Below are 19,937 nucleotides of genomic sequence, written 5' to 3' on the forward strand. Positions count from 1 at the left end.
CTCCTTGTGCTCCGGTTCGCCATTCCAGCCGCTTTACTAGCAATCTCCCTCCTTGGAGAATCAGCACCTTTAACCTCCTGGTCCGAACACGTTGCAATTTGTCCTGAGGATGAACGGGAAGAGGGGGAACCAATGAGAGACTAGCTCTAAGTGTTGGGACAGGCAGAGGTCACTCTATTTTCCCATCAGGAAGCAGAATTAACCACAGGCTCAGCCTGCCGCCCGGAGCCAGAATAGGGCCTGAAGCAATCCTGCGCTTTTGCGGCCAGCTCCCAAGAAAGCGAGTTGAAAAATGGAGCTCAGGGGCACTGCAATTCACAAACCTGCAGAGTTAGAAATGATAACTCTCGTCCACAAATATATGGAGGGAAGGCAACGAAGAGGATTTGAAAGCAAGGCAGAATTGCAGGAAACCGATTTCAGGAGGTTGATTCGAATCGCCTTTAAAGCACAGGAAAAGCGGCAAAACCTCGACAATGATGCCCTTGGCCAAAAAGGGCGTATGCGTTTTTTCCTGAATATATTCAGGAAAAAACGCATACGCCCTTTTTGGCCAACCAAGCAACCTGGAAAGGCAAATCAGCGCTACAAAGAAGTCTCGCTTCCCATCGGTCAAAAGGGCCATGCTGAATAAAGTGTCAAAACCAGAAATGCAGGACAGGCCATGGAGAAATGGGAGCCTTGCTACGCTGATGGGCGGGCTGTAAATTGCCAACAGCCACTCTGGAGAAGTGTACGGTGTGTCCTGAAACATCTAAAAAACTCAGCTTAGAGAGCATAGGGCACTTCCACTCATGGGCGTATAAATTGGGAAAACTAAAAATCAGCAAGACACAGGCACCCCAAAGTTTAGGGCTGCTCTGTTGACAAGAACCTCCACTTCGTTACACCTTAAACATCCCAGGAAAGAGAAGAATGGATAAAGAAGTTGTGGTCCTTATGTACAATGGAATATCACTCAGCCATGAAATCAACGTCATAAGGCTAGGAGCAGCATGATGAGTGGATTTAGGTACGACGATTCTAAGTGAAATAAGTCACACAGAAAAAGACACTTATCATAAGATATCACTTACAGAGGGAATGTAAAAACCGCTACCCTTGAACTGAATTACAAAACAGAACAGAGTCGCACGTTTAGAAAACACACTATGGCTGCTTAACGGGAAAGGTGAGGTGGGGTGATGCATAAAACAAGGGTTTCAAATTAGCTCAGATACCGTTCCATAAACCCAATATGTAATAGACAAGACCTACTCCTTGCTCAGTGAACTGGACTCAACGCACCCTATTCACCGCCCAAGAATATATCTGACTAGTAAGAATCTTAAAACCTATGTATTGATATCTCTCTGTAAGTGAGTCAAGTGGGTGTAAAGCGGCATAAACACAGCAGTGCAAAGCAGCTAAACCCTATTATAAAAATGAATTACTTTTAAAAACCCGTGAAACAAAGACAGTGAAAGAGAGAGAAATTCTTACAAAATTCGTTCAGGGGCTGCGATGCCACCTGGATTGACCATATCTAGACCCACAGCTGATTGAGACATAAGGGAGGACACTCTTGGGGCTGAGAGGTTTGGTGAGGTTGGGTGAGCTAACGCAGACCCTTTAAAATAATACGGCGTGGTACCCATCCCATGGGTCCCAAATCTCCAGGTTCAAGGGCATCGTCCTACGTCGAAAACATGCACGAGAAACCCAGAAGATGGTACACCGTGTGACCGGGAAAGGTTTCTAAAACGCACCTCATTTCTCATCTCCTTGTGCTCCGGTTCGCCATTCCAGCCGCTTTACTAGCAATCTCCCTCCTTGGAGAATCAGCACCTTTAACCTCCTGTTCCGAACACGTTGCAATTTGTCCTGAGGATGAACGGGAAGAGGGGGAACCAATGAGAGACTAGCTCTAGGTGTTGGGACAGGCACAGGTCACTCTATTTTCCCATCAGGAAGCAGAATTAACCACAGGCTCAGCCTGCCGCCCAGAGCCAGAATAGGGCCTGAAGCAATCCTGCGCTTTTGCGGCCAGCTCCCAAGAAAGCGAGTTGAAAAATGGAGCTCAGGGGCACTGCAATTCACAAACCTGCAGAGTTAGAAATGATAACTCTCGTCCACAAATATATGGAGGGAAGGCAACGAAGAGGATTTGAAAGCAAGGCAGAATTGCAGGAAACCGATTTCAGGAGGTAGATTCGAATCGCCTTTAAAGCACAGGAAAAGCGGCAAAACCTCGACAATGATGCCCTTGGCCAAAAAGGGCGTATGCGTTTTTTCCTGAATATATTCAGGAAAAAACGCATACGCCCTTTTTGGCCAACCAAGCAACCTGGAAAGGCAAATCAGCGCTACAAAGAAGTCTCGCTTCCCATCGGTCAAAAGGGCCATGCTGAATAAAGTGTCAAAACCAGAAATGCAGGACAGGCCATGGAGAAATGGGAGCCTTGCTACGCTGATGGGCGGGCTGTAAATTGCCAACAGCCACTCTGGAGAAGTGTACGGTGTGTCCTGAAACATCTAAAAAACTCAGCTTAGAGAGCATAGGGCACTTCCACTCATGGGCGTATAAATTGGGAAAACTAAAAATCAGCAAGACACAGGCACCCCAAAGTTTAGGGCTGCTCTGTTGACAAGAACCTCCACTTCGTTACACCTTAAACATCCCAGGAAAGAGAAGAATGGATAAAGAAGTTGTGGTCCTTATGTACAATGGAATATCACTCAGCCATGAAATCAACGTCATAAGGCTAGGAGCAGCATGATGAGTGGATTTAGGTACGACGATTCTAAGTGAAATAAGTCACACAGAAAAAGACACTTATCATAAGATATCACTTACAGAGGGAATGTAAAAACCGCTACCCTTGAACTGAATTACAAAACAGAACAGAGTCGCACGTTTAGAAAACACACTATGGCTGCTTAACGGGAAAGGTGAGGTGGGGTGATGCATAAAACAAGGGTTTCAAATTAGCTCAGATACCGTTCCATAAACCCAATATGTAATAGACCAGACCTACTCCTTGCTCAGTGAACTGGACTCAACGCCCCCTATTCACCGCCCAAGAATATATCTGACTAGTAAGAATCTTAAAACCTATGTATTGATATCTCTCTGTAAGTGAGTCAAGTGGGTGTAAAGCGGCATAAACACAGCAGTGCAAAGCAGCTAAACCCTATTATAAAAATCAATTACTTTTAAAAACCCGTGAAACAAAGACAGTGAAAGAGAGAGAAATTCTTACAAAATTCGTTCAGGGGCTGCGATGCCACCTGGATTGACCATATCTAGACCCACAGCTGATTGAGACATAAGGGAGGACACTCTTGGGGCTGAGAGGTTTGGTGAGGTTGGGTGAGCTAACGCAGACCCTGTAAAGTAATACGGCGTGGTACCCATCCCATGGGTCCCAAATCTCCAGGTTCAAGGGCATCGTCCTACGTCGAAAACATGCACGAGAAACCCAGAAGATGGTACACCGTGTGACCGGGAAAGGTTTCTAAAACGCACCTCATTTCTCATCTCCTTGTGCTCCGGTTCGCCATTCCAGCCGCTTTACTAGCAATCTCCCACCTTGGAGAATCAGCACCTTTAACCTCCTGGTCCGAACACGTTGCAATTTGTCCTGAGGATGAACGGGAAGAGGGGGAACCAATGAGAGACTAGCTCTAGGTGTTGGGACAGGCAGAGGTCACTCTATTTTCCCATCAGGAAGCAGAATTAACCACAGGCTCAGCCTGCCGCCCGGAGCCAGAATAGGGCCTGAAGCAATCCTGCGCTTTTGCGGCCAGCTCCCAAGAAAGCGAGTTGAAAAATGGAGCTCAGGGGCACTGCAATTCACAAACCTGCAGAGTTAGAAATGATAACTCTCGTCCACAAATATATGGAGGGAAGGCAACGAAGAGGATTTGAAAGCAAGGCAGAATTGCAGGAAACCGATTTCAGGAGGTAGATTCGAATCGCCTTTAAAGCACAGGAAAAGCGGCAAAACCTCGACAATGATGCCCTTGGCCAAAAAGGGCGTATGCATTTTTTCCTGAATATATTCAGGAAAAAACGCATACGCCCTTTTTGGCCAACCAAGCAACCTGGAAAGGCAAATCAGCGCTACAAAGAAGTCTCGCTTCCCATCGGTCAAAAGGGCCATGCTGAATAAAGTGTCAAAACCAGAAATGCAGGACAGGCCATGGAGAAATGGGAGCCTTGCTACGCTGATGGGCGGGCTGTAAATTGCCAACAGCCACTCTGGAGAAGTGTACGGTGTGTCCTGAAACATCTAAAAAACTCAGCTTAGAGAGCATAGGGCACTTCCACTCATGGGCGTATAAATTGGGAAAACTAAAAATCAGCAAGACACAGGCACCCCAAAGTTTAGGGCTGCTCTGTTGACAAGAACCTCCACTTCGTTACACCTTAAACATCCCAGGAAAGAGAAGAATGGATAAAGAAGTTGTGGTCCTTATGTACAATGGAATATCACTCAGCCATGAAATCAACGTCATAAGGCTAGGAGCAGCATGATGAGTGGATTTAGGTACGACGATTCTAAGTGAAATAAGTCACACAGAAAAAGACACTTATCATAAGATATCACTTACAGAGAGAATGTAAAAACCGCTACCCTTGAACTGAATTACAAAACAGAACAGAGTCGCACGTTTAGAAAACACACTATGGCTGCTTAACGGGAAAGGTGAGGTGGGGTGATGCATAAAACAAGGGTTTCAAATTAGCTCAGATACCGTTCCATAAACCCAATATGTAATAGACAAGACCTACTCCTTGCTCAGTGAACTGGACTCAACAACCCCTATTCACCCCCCAGGAATATATCTGACTAGTAAGAATCTTAAAACCTATGTATTGATATCTCTCTGTAAGTGAGTCAAGTGGGTGTAAAGCGGCATAAACACAGCAGTGCAAAGCAGCTAAACCCTATTATAAAAATCAATTACTTTTAAAAACCCGTGAACCAAAGACAGTGAAAGAGAGAGAAATTCTTACAAAATTCGTTCAGGGGCTGCGATGCCACCTGGATTGACCATATCTAGACCCACAGCTGATTGAGACATAAGGGTGGACACTCTTGGGGCTGAGAGGTTTGGTGAGGTTGGGTGAGCTAACGCAGACCCTTTAAAGTAATACGGCGTGGTACCCATCCCATGGGTCCCAAATCTCCAGGTTCAAGGGCATCGTCCTACGTCGAAAACATGCACGAGGAACCCAGAAGATGGTACACCGTGTGACCGGGAAAGGTTTCTAAAACGCACCTCATTTCTCATCTCCTTGTGCTCCGGTTCGCCATTCCAGCCGCTTTACTAGCAATCTCCCTCCTTGGAGAATCAGCACCTTTAACCTCCTGTTCCGTACACGTTGCAATTTGTCCTGAGGATGAACGGGAAGAGGGGGAACCAATGAGAGACTAGCTCTAGGTGTTGGGACAGGCAGAGGTCACTCTATTTTCCCATCAGGAAGCAGAATTAACCACAGGCTCAGCCTGCCGCCCGGAGCCAGAATAGGGCCTGAAGCAATCCTGCGCTTTTGCGGCCAGCTCCCAAGAAAGCGAGTTGAAAAATGGAGCTCAGGGGCACTGCAATTCACAAACCTGCAGAGTTAGAAATGATAACTCTCGTCCACAAATATATGGAGGGAAGGCTACGAAGAGGATTTGAAAGCAAGGCAGAATTGCAGGAAACCGATTTCAGGAGGTAGATTCGAATCGCCTTTAAAGCACAGGAAAAGCGGCAAAACCTCGACAATGATGCCCTTGGCCAAAAAGGGCGTATGCGTTTTTTCCTGAATATATTCAGGAAAAAACGCATACGCCCTTTTTGGCCAACCAAGCAACCTGGAAAGGCAAATCAGCGCTACAAAGAAGTCTCGCTTCCCATCGGTCAAAAGGGCCATGCTGAATAAAGTGTCAAAACCAGAAATGCAGGACAGGCCATGGAGAAATGGGAGCCTTGCTACGCTGATGGGCGGGCTGTAAATTGCCAACAGCCACTCTGGAGAAGTGTACGGTGTGTCCTGAAACATCTAAAAAACTCAGCTTAGAGAGCATAGGGCACTTCCACTCATGGGCGTATAAATTGGGAAAACTAAAAATCAGCAAGACACAGGCACCCCAAAGTTTAGGGCTGCTCTGTTGACAAGAACCTCCACTTCGTTACACCTTAAACATCCCAGGAAAGAGAAGAATGGATAAAGAAGTTGTGGTCCTTATGTACAATGGAATATCACTCAGCCATGAAATCAACGTCATAAGGCTAGGAGCAGCATGATGAGTGGATTTAGGTACGACGATTCTAAGTGAAATAAGTCACACAGAAAAAGACACTTATCATAAGATATCACTTACAGAGGGAATGTAAAAACCGCTACCCTTGAACTGAATTACAAAACAGAACAGAGTCGCACGTTTAGAAAACACACTATGGCTGCTTAACGGGAAAGGTGAGGTGGGGTGATGCATAAAACAAGGGTTTCAAATTAGCTCAGATACCGTTCCATAAACCCAATATGTAATAGACCAGACCTACTCCTTGCTCAGTGAACTGGACTCAACGCCCCCTATTCACCGCCCAAGAATATATCTGACTAGTAAGAATCTTAAAACCTATGTATTGATATCTCTCTGTAAGTGAGTCAAGTGGGTGTAAAGCGGCATAAACACAGCAGTGCAAAGCAGCTAAACCCTATTATAAAAATCAATTACTTTTAAAAACCCGTGAAACAAAGACAGTGAAAGAGAGAGAAATTCTTACAAAATTCGTTCAGGGGCTGCGATGCCACCTGGATTGACCATATCTAGACCCACAGCTGATTGAGACATAAGGGAGGACACTCTTGGGGCTGAGAGGTTTGGTGAGGTTGGGTGAGCTAACGCAGACCCTATAAAGTAATACGGCGTGGTACCCATCCCATGGGTCCCAAATCTCCAGGTTCAAGGGCATCGTCCTACGTCGAAAACATGCACGAGAAACCCAGAAGATGGTACACCGTGTGACCGGGAAAGGTTTCTAAAACGCACCTCATTTCTCATCTCCTTGTGCTCCGGTTCGCCATTCCAGCCGCTTTACTAGCAATCTCCCTCCTTGGAGAATCAGCACCTTTAACCTCCTGTTCCGAACACGTTGCAATTTGTCCTGAGGATGAACGGGAAGAGGGGGAACCAATGAGAGACTAGCTCTAGGTGTTGGGACAGGCACAGGTCACTCTATTTTCCCATCAGGAAGCAGAATTAACCACAGGCTCAGCCTGCCGCCCGGAGCCAGAATAGGGCCTGAAGCAATCCTGCGCTTTTGCGGCCAGCTCCCAAGAAAGCGAGTTGAAAAATGGAGCTCAGGGGCACTGCAATTCACAAACCTGCAGAGTTAGAAATGATAACTCTCGTCCACAAATATATGGAGGGAAGGCAACGAAGAGGATTTGAAAGCAAGGCAGAATTGCAGGAAACCGATTTCAGGAGGTAGATTCGAATCGCCTTTAAAGCACAGGAAAAGCGGCAAAACCTCGACAATGATGCCCTTGGCCAAAAAGGGCGTATGCGTTTTTTCCTGAATATATTCAGGAAAAAACGCATACGCCCTTTTTGGCCAACCAAGCAACCTGGAAAGGCAAATCAGCGCTACAAAGAAGTCTCGCTTCCCATCGGTCAAAAGGGCCATGCTGAATAAAGTGTCAAAACCAGAAATGCAGGACAGGCCATGGAGAAATGGGAGCCTTGCTACGCTGATGGGCGGGCTGTAAATTGCCAACAGCCACTCTGGAGAAGTGTACGGTGTGTCCTGAAACATCTAAAAAACTCAGCTTAGAGAGCATAGGGCACTTCCACTCATGGGCGTATAAATTGGGAAAACTAAAAATCAGCAAGACACAGGCACCCCAAAGTTTAGGGCTGCTCTGTTGACAAGAACCTCCACTTCGTTACACCTTAAACATCCCAGGAAAGAGAAGAATGGATAAAGAAGTTGTGGTCCTTATGTACAATGGAATATCACTCAGCCATGAAATCAACGTCATAAGGCTAGGAGCAGCATGATGAGTGGATTTAGGTACGACGATTCTAAGTGAAATAAGTCACACAGAAAAAGACACTTATCATAAGATATCACTTACAGAGGGAATGTAAAAACCGCTACCCTTGAACTGAATTACAAAACAGAACAGAGTCGCACGTTTAGAAAACACACTATGGCTGCTTAACGGGAAAGGTGAGGTGGGGTGATGCATAAAACAAGGGTTTCAAATTAGCTCAGATACCGTTCCATAAACCCAATATGTAATAGACCAGACCTACTCCTTGCTCAGTGAACTGGACTCAACGCCCCCTATTCACCGCCCAAGAATATATCTGACTAGTAAGAATCTTAAAACCTATGTATTGATATCTCTCTGTAAGTGAGTCAAGTGGGTGTAAAGCGGCATAAACACAGCAGTGCAAAGCAGCTAAACCCTATTATAAAAATCAATTACTTTTAAAAACCCGTGAACCAAAGACAGTGAAAGAGAGAGAAATTCTTACAAAATTCGTTCAGGGGCTGCGATGCCACCTGGATTGACCATATCTAGACCCACAGCTGATTGAGACATAAGGGTGGACACTCTTGGGGCTGAGAGGTTTGGTGAGGTTGGGTGAGCTAACGCAGACCCTTTAAAGTAATACGGCGTGGTACCCATCCCATGGGTCCCAAATCTCCAGGTTCAAGGGCATCGTCCTACGTCGAAAACATGCACGAGGAACCCAGAAGATGGTACACCGTGTGACCGGGAAAGGTTTCTAAAACGCACCTCATTTCTCATCTCCTTGTGCTCCGGTTCGCCATTCCAGCCGCTTTACTAGCAATCTCCCTCCTTGGAGAATCAGCACCTTTAACCTCCTGTTCCGTACACGTTGCAATTTGTCCTGAGGATGAACGGGAAGAGGGGGAACCAATGAGAGACTAGCTCTAGGTGTTGGGACAGGCAGAGGTCACTCTATTTTCCCATCAGGAAGCAGAATTAACCACAGGCTCAGCCTGCCGCCCGGAGCCAGAATAGGGCCTGAAGCAATCCTGCGCTTTTGCGGCCAGCTCCCAAGAAAGCGAGTTGAAAAATGGAGCTCAGGGGCACTGCAATTCACAAACCTGCAGAGTTAGAAATGATAACTCTCGTCCACAAATATATGGAGGGAAGGCTACGAAGAGGATTTGAAAGCAAGGCAGAATTGCAGGAAACCGATTTCAGGAGGTAGATTCGAATCGCCTTTAAAGCACAGGAAAAGCGGCAAAACCTCGACAATGATGCCCTTGGCCAAAAAGGGCGTATGCGTTTTTTCCTGAATATATTCAGGAAAAAACGCATACGCCCTTTTTGGCCAACCAAGCAACCTGGAAAGGCAAATCAGCGCTACAAAGAAGTCTCGCTTCCCATCGGTCAAAAGGGCCATGCTGAATAAAGTGTCAAAACCAGAAATGCAGGACAGGCCATGGAGAAATGGGAGCCTTGCTACGCTGATGGGCGGGCTGTAAATTGCCAACAGCCACTCTGGAGAAGTGTACGGTGTGTCCTGAAACATCTAAAAAACTCAGCTTAGAGAGCATAGGGCACTTCCACTCATGGGCGTATAAATTGGGAAAACTAAAAATCAGCAAGACACAGGCACCCCAAAGTTTAGGGCTGCTCTGTTGACAAGAACCTCCACTTCGTTACACCTTAAACATCCCAGGAAAGAGAAGAATGGATAAAGAAGTTGTGGTCCTTATGTACAATGGAATATCACTCAGCCATGAAATCAACGTCATAAGGCTAGGAGCAGCATGATGAGTGGATTTAGGTACGACGATTCTAAGTGAAATAAGTCACACAGAAAAAGACACTTATCATAAGATATCACTTACAGAGGGAATGTAAAAACCGCTACCCTTGAACTGAATTACAAAACAGAACAGAGTCGCACGTTTAGAAAACACACTATGGCTGCTTAACGGGAAAGGTGAGGTGGGGTGATGCATAAAACAAGGGTTTCAAATTAGCTCAGATACCGTTCCATAAACCCAATATGTAATAGACCAGACCTACTCCTTGCTCAGTGAACTGGACTCAACGCACCCTATTCACCGCCCAAGAATATATCTGACTAGTAAGAATCTTAAAACCTATGTATTGATATCTCTCTGTAAGTGAGTCAAGTGGGTGTAAAGCGGCATAAACACAGCAGTGCAAAGCAGCTAAACCCTGTTATAAAAATCAATTACTTTTAAAAACCCGTGAAACAAAGACAGTGAAAGAGAGAGAAATTCTTACAAAATTCGTTCAGGGGCTGCGATGCCACCTGGATTGACCATATCTAGACCCACAGCTGATTGAGACATAAGGGTGGACACTCTTGGGGCTGAGAGTTTTGGTGAGGTTGGGTGAGCTAACGCAGACCCTTTAAAATAATACGGCGTGGTACCCATCCCATGGGTCCCAAATCTCCAGGTTCAAGGGCATCGTCCTACGTCGAAAACATGCACGAGAAACCCAGAAGATGGTACACAGTGTGACCGGGAAAGGTTTCTAAAACGCACCTCATTTCTCATCTCCTTGTGCTCCGGTTCGCCATTCCAGCCGCTTTACTAGCAATCTCCCTCCTTGGAGAATCAGCACCTTTAACCTCCTGTTCCGTACACGTTGCAATTTGTCCTGAGGATGAACGGGAAGAGGGGGAACCAATGAGAGACTAGCTCTAGGTGTTGGGACAGGCAGAGGTCACTCTATTTTCCCATCAGGAAGCAGAATTAACCACAGGCTCAGCCTGCCGCCCGGAGCCAGAATAGGGCCTGAAGCAATCCTGCGCTTTTGCGGCCAGCTCCCAAGAAAGCGAGTTGAAAAATGGAGCTCAGGGGCACTGCAATTCACAAACCTGCAGAGTTAGAAATGATAACTCTCGTCCACAAATATATGGAGGGAAGGCTACGAAGAGGATTTGAAAGCAAGGCAGAATTGCAGGAAACCGATTTCAGGAGGTAGATTCGAATCGCCTTTAAAGCACAGGAAAAGCGGCAAAACCTCGACAATGATGCCCTTGGCCAAAAAGGGCGTATGCGTTTTTTCCTGAATATATTCAGGAAAAAACGCATACGCCCTTTTTGGCCAACCAAGCAACCTGGAAAGGCAAATCAGCGCTACAAAGAAGTCTCGCTTCCCATCGGTCAAAAGGGCCATGCTGAATAAAGTGTCAAAACCAGAAATGCAGGACAGGCCATGGAGAAATGGGAGCCTTGCTACGCTGATGGGCGGGCTGTAAATTGCCAACAGCCACTCTGGAGAAGTGTACGGTGTGTCCTGAAACATCTAAAAAACTCAGCTTAGAGAGCATAGGGCACTTCCACTCATGGGCGTATAAATTGGGAAAACTAAAAATCAGCAAGACACAGGCACCCCAAAGTTTAGGGCTGCTCTGTTGACAAGAACCTCCACTTCGTTACACCTTAAACATCCCAGGAAAGAGAAGAATGGATAAAGAAGTTGTGGTCCTTATGTACAATGGAATATCACTCAGCCATGAAATCAACGTCATAAGGCTAGGAGCAACATGATGAGTGGATTTAGGTACGACGATTCTAAGTGAAATAAGTCACACAGAAAAAGACACTTATCATAAGATATCACTTACAGAGGGAATGTAAAAACCGCTACCCTTGAACTGAATTACAAAACAGAACAGAGTCGCACGTTTAGAAAACACACTATGGCTGCTTAACGGGAAAGGTGAGGTGGGGTGATGCATAAAACAAGGGTTTCAAATTAGCTCAGATACCGTTCCATAAACCCAATATGTAATAGACCAGACCTACTCCTTGCTCAGTGAACTGGACTCAACGCCCCCTATTCACCGCCCAAGAATATATCTGACTAGTAAGAATCTTAAAACCTATGTATTGATATCTCTCTGTAAGTGAGTCAAGTGGGTGTAAAGCGGCATAAACACAGCAGTGCAAAGCAGCTAAACCCTATTATAAAAATCAATTACTTTTAAAAACCCGTGAAACAAAGACAGTGAAAGAGAGAGAAATTCTTACAAAATTCGTTCAGGGGCTGCGATGCCACCTGGATTGACCATATCTAGACCCACAGCTGATTGAGACATAAGGGAGGACACTCTTGGGGCTGAGAGGTTTGGTGAGGTTGGGTGAGCTAACGCAGACCCTATAAAGTAATACGGCGTGGTACCCATCCCATGGGTCCCAAATCTCCAGGTTCAAGGGCATCTTCCTACGTCGAAAACATGCACGAGAAACCCAGAAGATGGTACACCGTGTGACCGGGAAAGGTTTCTAAAACGCACCTCATTTCTCATCTCCTTGTGCTCCGGTTCGCCATTCCAGCCGCTTTACTAGCAATCTCCCTCCTTGGAGAATCAGCACCTTTAACCTCCTGTTCCGAACACGTTGCAATTTGTCCTGAGGATGAACGGGAAGAGGGGGAACCAATGAGAGACTAGCTCTAGGTGTTGGGACAGGCAGAGGTCACTCTATTTTCCCATCAGGAAGCAGAATTAACCACAGGCTCAGCCTGCCGCCCGGAGCCAGAATAGGGCCTGAAGCAATCCTGCGCTTTTGCGGCCAGCTCCCAAGAAAGCGAGTTGAAAAATGGAGCTCAGGGGCACTGCAATTCACAAACCTGCAGAGTTAGAAATGATAACTCTCGTCCACAAATATATGGAGGGAAGGCAACGAAGAGGATTTGAAAGCAAGGCAGAATTGCAGGAAACCGATTTCAGGAGGTAGATTCGAATCGCCTTTAAAGCACAGGAAAAGCGGCAAAACCTCGACAATGATGCCCTTGGCCAAAAAGGGCGTATGCGTTTTTTCCTGAATATATTCAGGAAAAAACGCATACGCCCTTTTTGGCCAACCAAGCAACCTGGAAAGGCAAATCAGCGCTACAAAGAAGTCTCGCTTCCCATCGGTCAAAAGGGCCATGCTGAATAAAGTGTCAAAACCAGAAATGCAGGACAGGCCATGGAGAAATGGGAGCCTTGCTACGCTGATGGGCGGGCTGTAAATTGCCAACAGCCACTCTGGAGAAGTGTACGGTGTGTCCTGAAACATCTAAAAAACTCAGCTTAGAGAGCATAGGGCACTTCCACTCATGGGCGTATAAATTGGGAAAACTAAAAATCAGCAAGACACAGGCACCCCAAAGTTTAGGGCTGCTCTGTTGACAAGAACCTCCACTTCGTTACACCTTAAACATCCCAGGAAAGAGAAGAATGGATAAAGAAGTTGTGGTCCTTATGTACAATGGAATATCACTCAGCCATGAAATCAACGTCATAAGGCTAGGAGCAGCATGATGAGTGGATTTAGGTACGACGATTCTAAGTGAAATAAGTCACACAGAAAAAGACACTTATCATAAGATATCACTTACAGAGAGAATGTAAAAACCGCTACCCTTGAACTGAATTACAAAACAGAACAGAGTCGCACGTTTAGAAAACACACTATGGCTGCTTAACGGGAAAGGTGAGGTGGGGTGATGCATAAAACAAGGGTTTCAAATTAGCTCAGATACCGTTCCATAAACCCAATATGTAATAGACCAGACCTACTCCTTGCTCAGTGAACTGGACTCAACAACCCCTATTCACCCCCCAGGAATATATCTGACTAGTAAGAATCTTAAAACCTATGTATTGATATCTCTCTGTAAGTGAGTCAAGTGGGTGTAAAGCGGCATAAACACAGCAGTGCAAAGCAGCTAAACCCTATTATAAAAATCAATTACTTTTAAAAACCCGTGAAACAAAGACAGTGAAAGAGAGAGAAATTCTTACAAAATTCGTTCAGGGGCTGCAATGCCACCTGGATTGACCATATCTAGACCCACAGCTGATTGAGACATAAGGGAGGACACTCTTGGGGCTGAGAGGTTTGGTGAGGTTGGGTGAGCTAACGCAGACCCTATAAAGTAATACGGCGTGGTACCCATCCCATGGGTCCCAAATCTCCAGGTTCAAGGGCATCGTCCTACGTCGAAAACATGCACGAGAAACCCAGAAGATGGTACACCGTGTGACCGGGAAAGGTTTCTAAAACGCACCTCATTTCTCATCTCCTTGTGCTCCGGTTCGCCATTCCAGCCGCTTTACTAGCAATCTCCCTCCTTGGAGAATCAGCACCTTTAACCTCCTGTTCCGAACACGTTGCAATTTGTCCTGAGGATGAACGGGAAGAGGGGGAACCAATGAGAGACTAGCTCTAGGTGTTGGGACAGGCACAGGTCACTCTATTTTCCCATCAGGAAGCAGAATTAACCACAGGCTCAGCCTGCCGCCCGGAGCCAGAATAGGGCCTGAAGCAATCCTGCGCTTTTGCGGCCAGCTCCCAAGAAAGCGAGTTGAAAAATGGAGCTCAGGGGCACTGCAATTCACAAACCTGCAGAGTTAGAAATGATAACTCTCGTCCACAAATATATGGAGGGAAGGCAACGAAGAGGATTTGAAAGCAAGGCAGAATTGCAGGAAACCGATTTCAGGAGGTAGATTCGAATCGCCTTTAAAGCACAGGAAAAGCGGCAAAACCTCGACAATGATGCCCTTGGCCAAAAAGGGCGTATGCGTTTTTTCCTGAATATATTCAGGAAAAAACGCATACGCCCTTTTTGGCCAACCAAGCAACCTGGAAAGGCAAATCAGCGCTACAAAGAAGTCTCGCTTCCCATCGGTCAAAAGGGCCATGCTGAATAAAGTGTCAAAACCAGAAATGCAGGACAGGCCATGGAGAAATGGGAGCCTTGCTACGCTGATGGGCGGGCTGTAAATTGCCAACAGCCACTCTGGAGAAGTGTACGGTGTGTCCTGAAACATCTAAAAAACTCAGCTTAGAGAGCATAGGGCACTTCCACTCATGGGCGTATAAATTGGGAAAACTAAAAATCAGCAAGACACAGGCACCCCAAAGTTTAGGGCTGCTCTGTTGACAAGAACCTCCACTTCGTTACACCTTAAACATCCCAGGAAAGAGAAGAATGGATAAAGAAGTTGTGGTCCTTATGTACAATGGAATATCACTCAGCCATGAAATCAACGTCATAAGGCTAGGAGCAGCATGATGAGTGGATTTAGGTACGACGATTCTAAGTGAAATAAGTCACACAGAAAAAGACACTTATCATAAGATATCACTTACAGAGGGAATGTAAAAACCGCTACCCTTGAACTGAATTACAAAACAGAACAGAGTCGCACGTTTAGAAAACACACTATGGCTGCTTAACGGGAAAGGTGAGGTGGGGTGATGCATAAAACAAGGGTTTCAAATTAGCTCAGATACCGTTCCATAAACCCAATATGTAATAGACCAGACCTACTCCTTGCTCAGTGAACTGGACTCAACGCCCCCTATTCACCGCCCAAGAATATATCTGACTAGTAAGAATCTTAAAACCTATGTATTGATATCTCTCTGTAAGTGAGTCAAGTGGGTGTAAAGCGGCATAAACACAGCAGTGCAAAGCAGCTAAACCCTATTATAAAAATCAATTACTTTTAAAAACCCGTGAACCAAAGACAGTGAAAGAGAGAGAAATTCTTACAAAATTCGTTCAGGGGCTGCGATGCCACCTGGATTGACCATATCTAGACCCACAGCTGATTGAGACATAAGGGTGGACACTCTTGGGGCTGAGAGGTTTGGTGAGGTTGGGTGAGCTAACGCAGACCCTTTAAAGTAATACGGCGTGGTACCCATCCCATGGGTCCCAAATCTCCAGGTTCAAGGGCATCGTCCTACGTCGAAAACATGCACGAGGAACCCAGAAGATGGTACACCGTGTGACCGGGAAAGGTTTCTAAAACGCACCTCATTTCTCATCTCCTTGTGCTCCGGTTCGCCATTCCAGCCGCTTTACTAGCAATCTCCCTCCTTGGAGAATCAGCACCTTTAACCTCCTGTTCTGTACACGTTGCAATTTGTCCTGAGGATGAACGGGAAGAGGGGGAACCAATGAGAGACTAGCTCTAGGTGTTGGGACAGGCAGAGGTCACTCTATTTTCCCATCAGGAAGCAGAATTAACCACAGGCTCAGCCTGCCGCCCGGAGCCAGAATAGGGCCTGAAGCAATCCTGCGCTTTTGCGGCCAGCTCCCAAGAAAGCGAGTTGAAAAATGGAGCTCAGGGGCACTGCAATTCACAAACCTGCAGAGTTAGAAATGATAACTCTCGTCCACAAATATATGGAGGGAAGGCTACGAAGAGGATTTGAAAGCAAGGCAGAATTGCAGGAAACCGATTTCAGGAGGTAGATTCGAATCGCCTTTAAAGCACAGGAAAAGCGGCAAAACCTCGACAATGATGCCCTTGGCCAAAAAGGGCGTATGCGTTTTTTCCTGAATATATTCAGGAAAAAACGCATACGCCCTTTTTGGCCAACCAAGCAACCTGGAAAGGCAAATCAGCGCTACAAAGAAGTCTCGCTTCCCATCGGTCAAAAGGGCCATGCTGAATAAAGTGTCAAAACCAGAAATGCAGGACAGGCCATGGAGAAATGGGAGCCTTGCTACGCTGATGGGCGGGCTGTAAATTGCCAACAGCCACTCTGGAGAAGTGTACGGTGTGTCCTGAAACATCTAAAAAACTCAGCTTAGAGAGCATAGGGCACTTCCACTCATGGGCGTATAAATTGGGAAAACTAAAAATCAGCAAGACACAGGCACCCCAAAGTTTAGGGCTGCTCTGTTGACAAGAACCTCCACTTCGTTACACCTTAAACATCCCAGGAAAGAGAAGAATGGATAAAGAAGTTGTGGTCCTTATGTACAATGGAATATCACTCAGCCATGAAATCAACGTCATAAGGCTAGGAGCAACATGATGAGTGGATTTAGGTACGACGATTCTAAGTGAAATAAGTCACACAGAAAAAGACACTTATCATAAGATATCACTTACAGAGGGAATGTAAAAACCGCTACCCTTGAACTGAATTACAAAACAGAACAGAGTCGCACGTTTAGAAAACACACTATGGCTGCTTAACGGGAAAGGTGAGGTGGGGTGATGCATAAAACAAGGGTTTCAAATTAGCTCAGATACCGTTCCATAAACCCAATATGTAATAGACCAGACCTACTCCTTGCTCAGTGAACTGGACTCAACGCCCCCTATTCACCGCCCAAGAATATATCTGACTAGTAAGAATCTTAAAACCTATGTATTGATATCTCTCTGTAAGTGAGTCAAGTGGGTGTAAAGCGGCATAAACACAGCAGTGCAAAGCAGCTAAACCCTATTATAAAAATCAATTACTTTTAAAAACCCGTGAAACAAAGACAGTGAAAGAGAGAGAAATTCTTACAAAATTCGTTCAGGGGCTGCGATGCCACCTGGATTGACCATATCTAGACCCACAGCTGATTGAGACATAAGGGAGGACACTCTTGGGGCTGAGAGGTTTGGTGAGGTTGGGTGAGCTAACGCAGACCCTATAAAGTAATACGGCGTGGTACCCATCCCATGGGTCCCAAATCTCCAGGTTCAAGGGCATCTTCCTACGTCGAAAACATGCACGAGAAACCCAGAAGATGGTACACCGTGTGACCGGGAAAGGTTTCTAAAACGCACCTCATTTCTCATCTCCTTGTGCTCCGGTTCGCCATTCCAGCCGCTTTACTAGCAATCTCCCTCCTTGGAGAATCAGCACCTTTAACCTCCTGTTCCGAACACGTTGCAATTTGTCCTGAGGATGAACGGGAAGAGGGGGAACCAATGAGAGACTAGCTCTAGGTGTTGGGACAGGCAGAGGTCACTCTATTTTCCCATCAGGAAGCAGAATTAACCACAGGCTCAGCCTGCCGCCCGGAGCCAGAATAGGGCCTGAAGCAATCCTGCGCTTTTGCGGCCAGCTCCCAAGAAAGCGAGTTGAAAAATGGAGCTCAGGGGCACTGCAATTCACAAACCTGCAGAGTTAGAAATGATAACTCTCGTCCACAAATATATGGAGGGAAGGCAACGAAGAGGATTTGAAAGCAAGGCAGAATTGCAGGAAACCGATTTCAGGAGGTAGATTCGAATCGCCTTTAAAGCACAGGAAAAGCGGCAAAACCTCGACAATGATGCCCTTGGCCAAAAAGGGCGTATGCGTTTTTTCCTGAATATATTCAGGAAAAAACGCATACGCCCTTTTTGGCCAACCAAGCAACCTGGAAAGGCAAATCAGCGCTACAAAGAAGTCTCGCTTCCCATCGGTCAAAAGGGCCATGCTGAATAAAGTGTCAAAACCAGAAATGCAGGACAGGCCATGGAGAAATGGGAGCCTTGCTACGCTGATGGGCGGGCTGTAAATTGCCAACAGCCACTCTGGAGAAGTGTACGGTGTGTCCTGAAACATCTAAAAAACTCAGCTTAGAGAGCATAGGGCACTTCCACTCATGGGCGTATAAATTGGGAAAACTAAAAATCAGCAAGACACAGGCACCCCAAAGTTTAGGGCTGCTCTGTTGACAAGAACCTCCACTTCGTTACACCTTAAACATCCCAGGAAAGAGAAGAATGGATAAAGAAGTTGTGGTCCTTATGTACAATGGAATATCACTCAGCCATGAAATCAACGTCATAAGGCTAGGAGCAGCATGATGAGTGGATTTAGGTACGACGATTCTAAGTGAAATAAGTCACACAGAAAAAGACACTTATCATAAGATATCACTTACAGAGAGAATGTAAAAACCGCTACCCTTGAACTGAATTACAAAACAGAACAGAGTCGCACGTTTAGAAAACACACTATGGCTGCTTAACGGGAAAGGTGAGGTGGGGTGATGCATAAAACAAGGGTTTCAAATTAGCTCAGATACCGTTCCATAAACCCAATATGTAATAGACCAGACCTACTCCTTGCTCAGTGAACTGGACTCAACAACCCCTATTCACCCCCCAGGAATATATCTGACTAGTAAGAATCTTAAAACCTATGTATTGATATCTCTCTGTAAGTGAGTCAAGTGGGTGTAAAGCGGCATAAACACAGCAGTGCAAAGCAGCTAAACCCTATTATAAAAATCAATTACTTTTAAAAACCCGTGAAACAAAGACAGTGAAAGAGAGAGAAATTCTTACAAAATTCGTTCAGGGGCTGCGATGCCACCTGGATTGACCATATCTAGACCCACAGCTGATTGAGACATAAGGGAGGACACTCTTGGGGCTGAGAGGTTTGGTGAGGTTGGGTGAGCTAACGCAGACCCTATAAAGTAATACGGCGTGGTACCCATCCCATGGGTCCCAAATCTCCAGGTTCAAGGGCATCGTCCTACGTCGAAAACATGCACGAGAAACCCAGAAGATGGTACACCGTGTGACCGGGAAAGGTTTCTAAAACGCACCTCATTTCTCATCTCCTTGTGCTCCGGTTCGCCATTCCAGCCGCTTTACTAGCAATCTCCCTCCTTGGAGAATCAGCACCTTTAACCTCCTGTTCCGAACACGTTGCAATTTGTCCTGAGGATGAACGGGAAGAGGGGGAACCAATGAGAGACTAGCTCTAGGTGTTGGGACAGGCACAGGTCACTCTATTTTCCCATCAGGAAGCAGAATTAACCACAGGCTCAGCCTGCCGCCCGGAGCCAGAATAGGGCCTGAAGCAATCCTGCGCTTTTGCGGCCAGCTCCCAAGAAAGCGAGTTGAAAAATGGAGCTCAGGGGCACTGCAATTCACAAACCTGCAGAGTTAGAAATGATAACTCTCGTCCACAAATATATGGAGGGAAGGCAACGAAGAGGATTTGAAAGCAAGGCAGAATTGCAGGAAACCGATTTCAGGAGGTAGATTCGAATCGCCTTTAAAGCACAGGAAAAGCGGCAAAACCTCGACAATGATGCCCTTGGCCAAAAAGGGCGTATGCGTTTTTTCCTGAATATATTCAGGAAAAAACGCATACGCCCTTTTTGGCCAACCAAGCAACCTGGAAAGGCA

Source organism: Balaenoptera borealis, assembly GCF_965194805.1.
Source record: "Balaenoptera borealis genome assembly, chromosome: 10".
Taxonomy (NCBI): domain Eukaryota; kingdom Metazoa; phylum Chordata; class Mammalia; order Artiodactyla; family Balaenopteridae; genus Balaenoptera; species Balaenoptera borealis.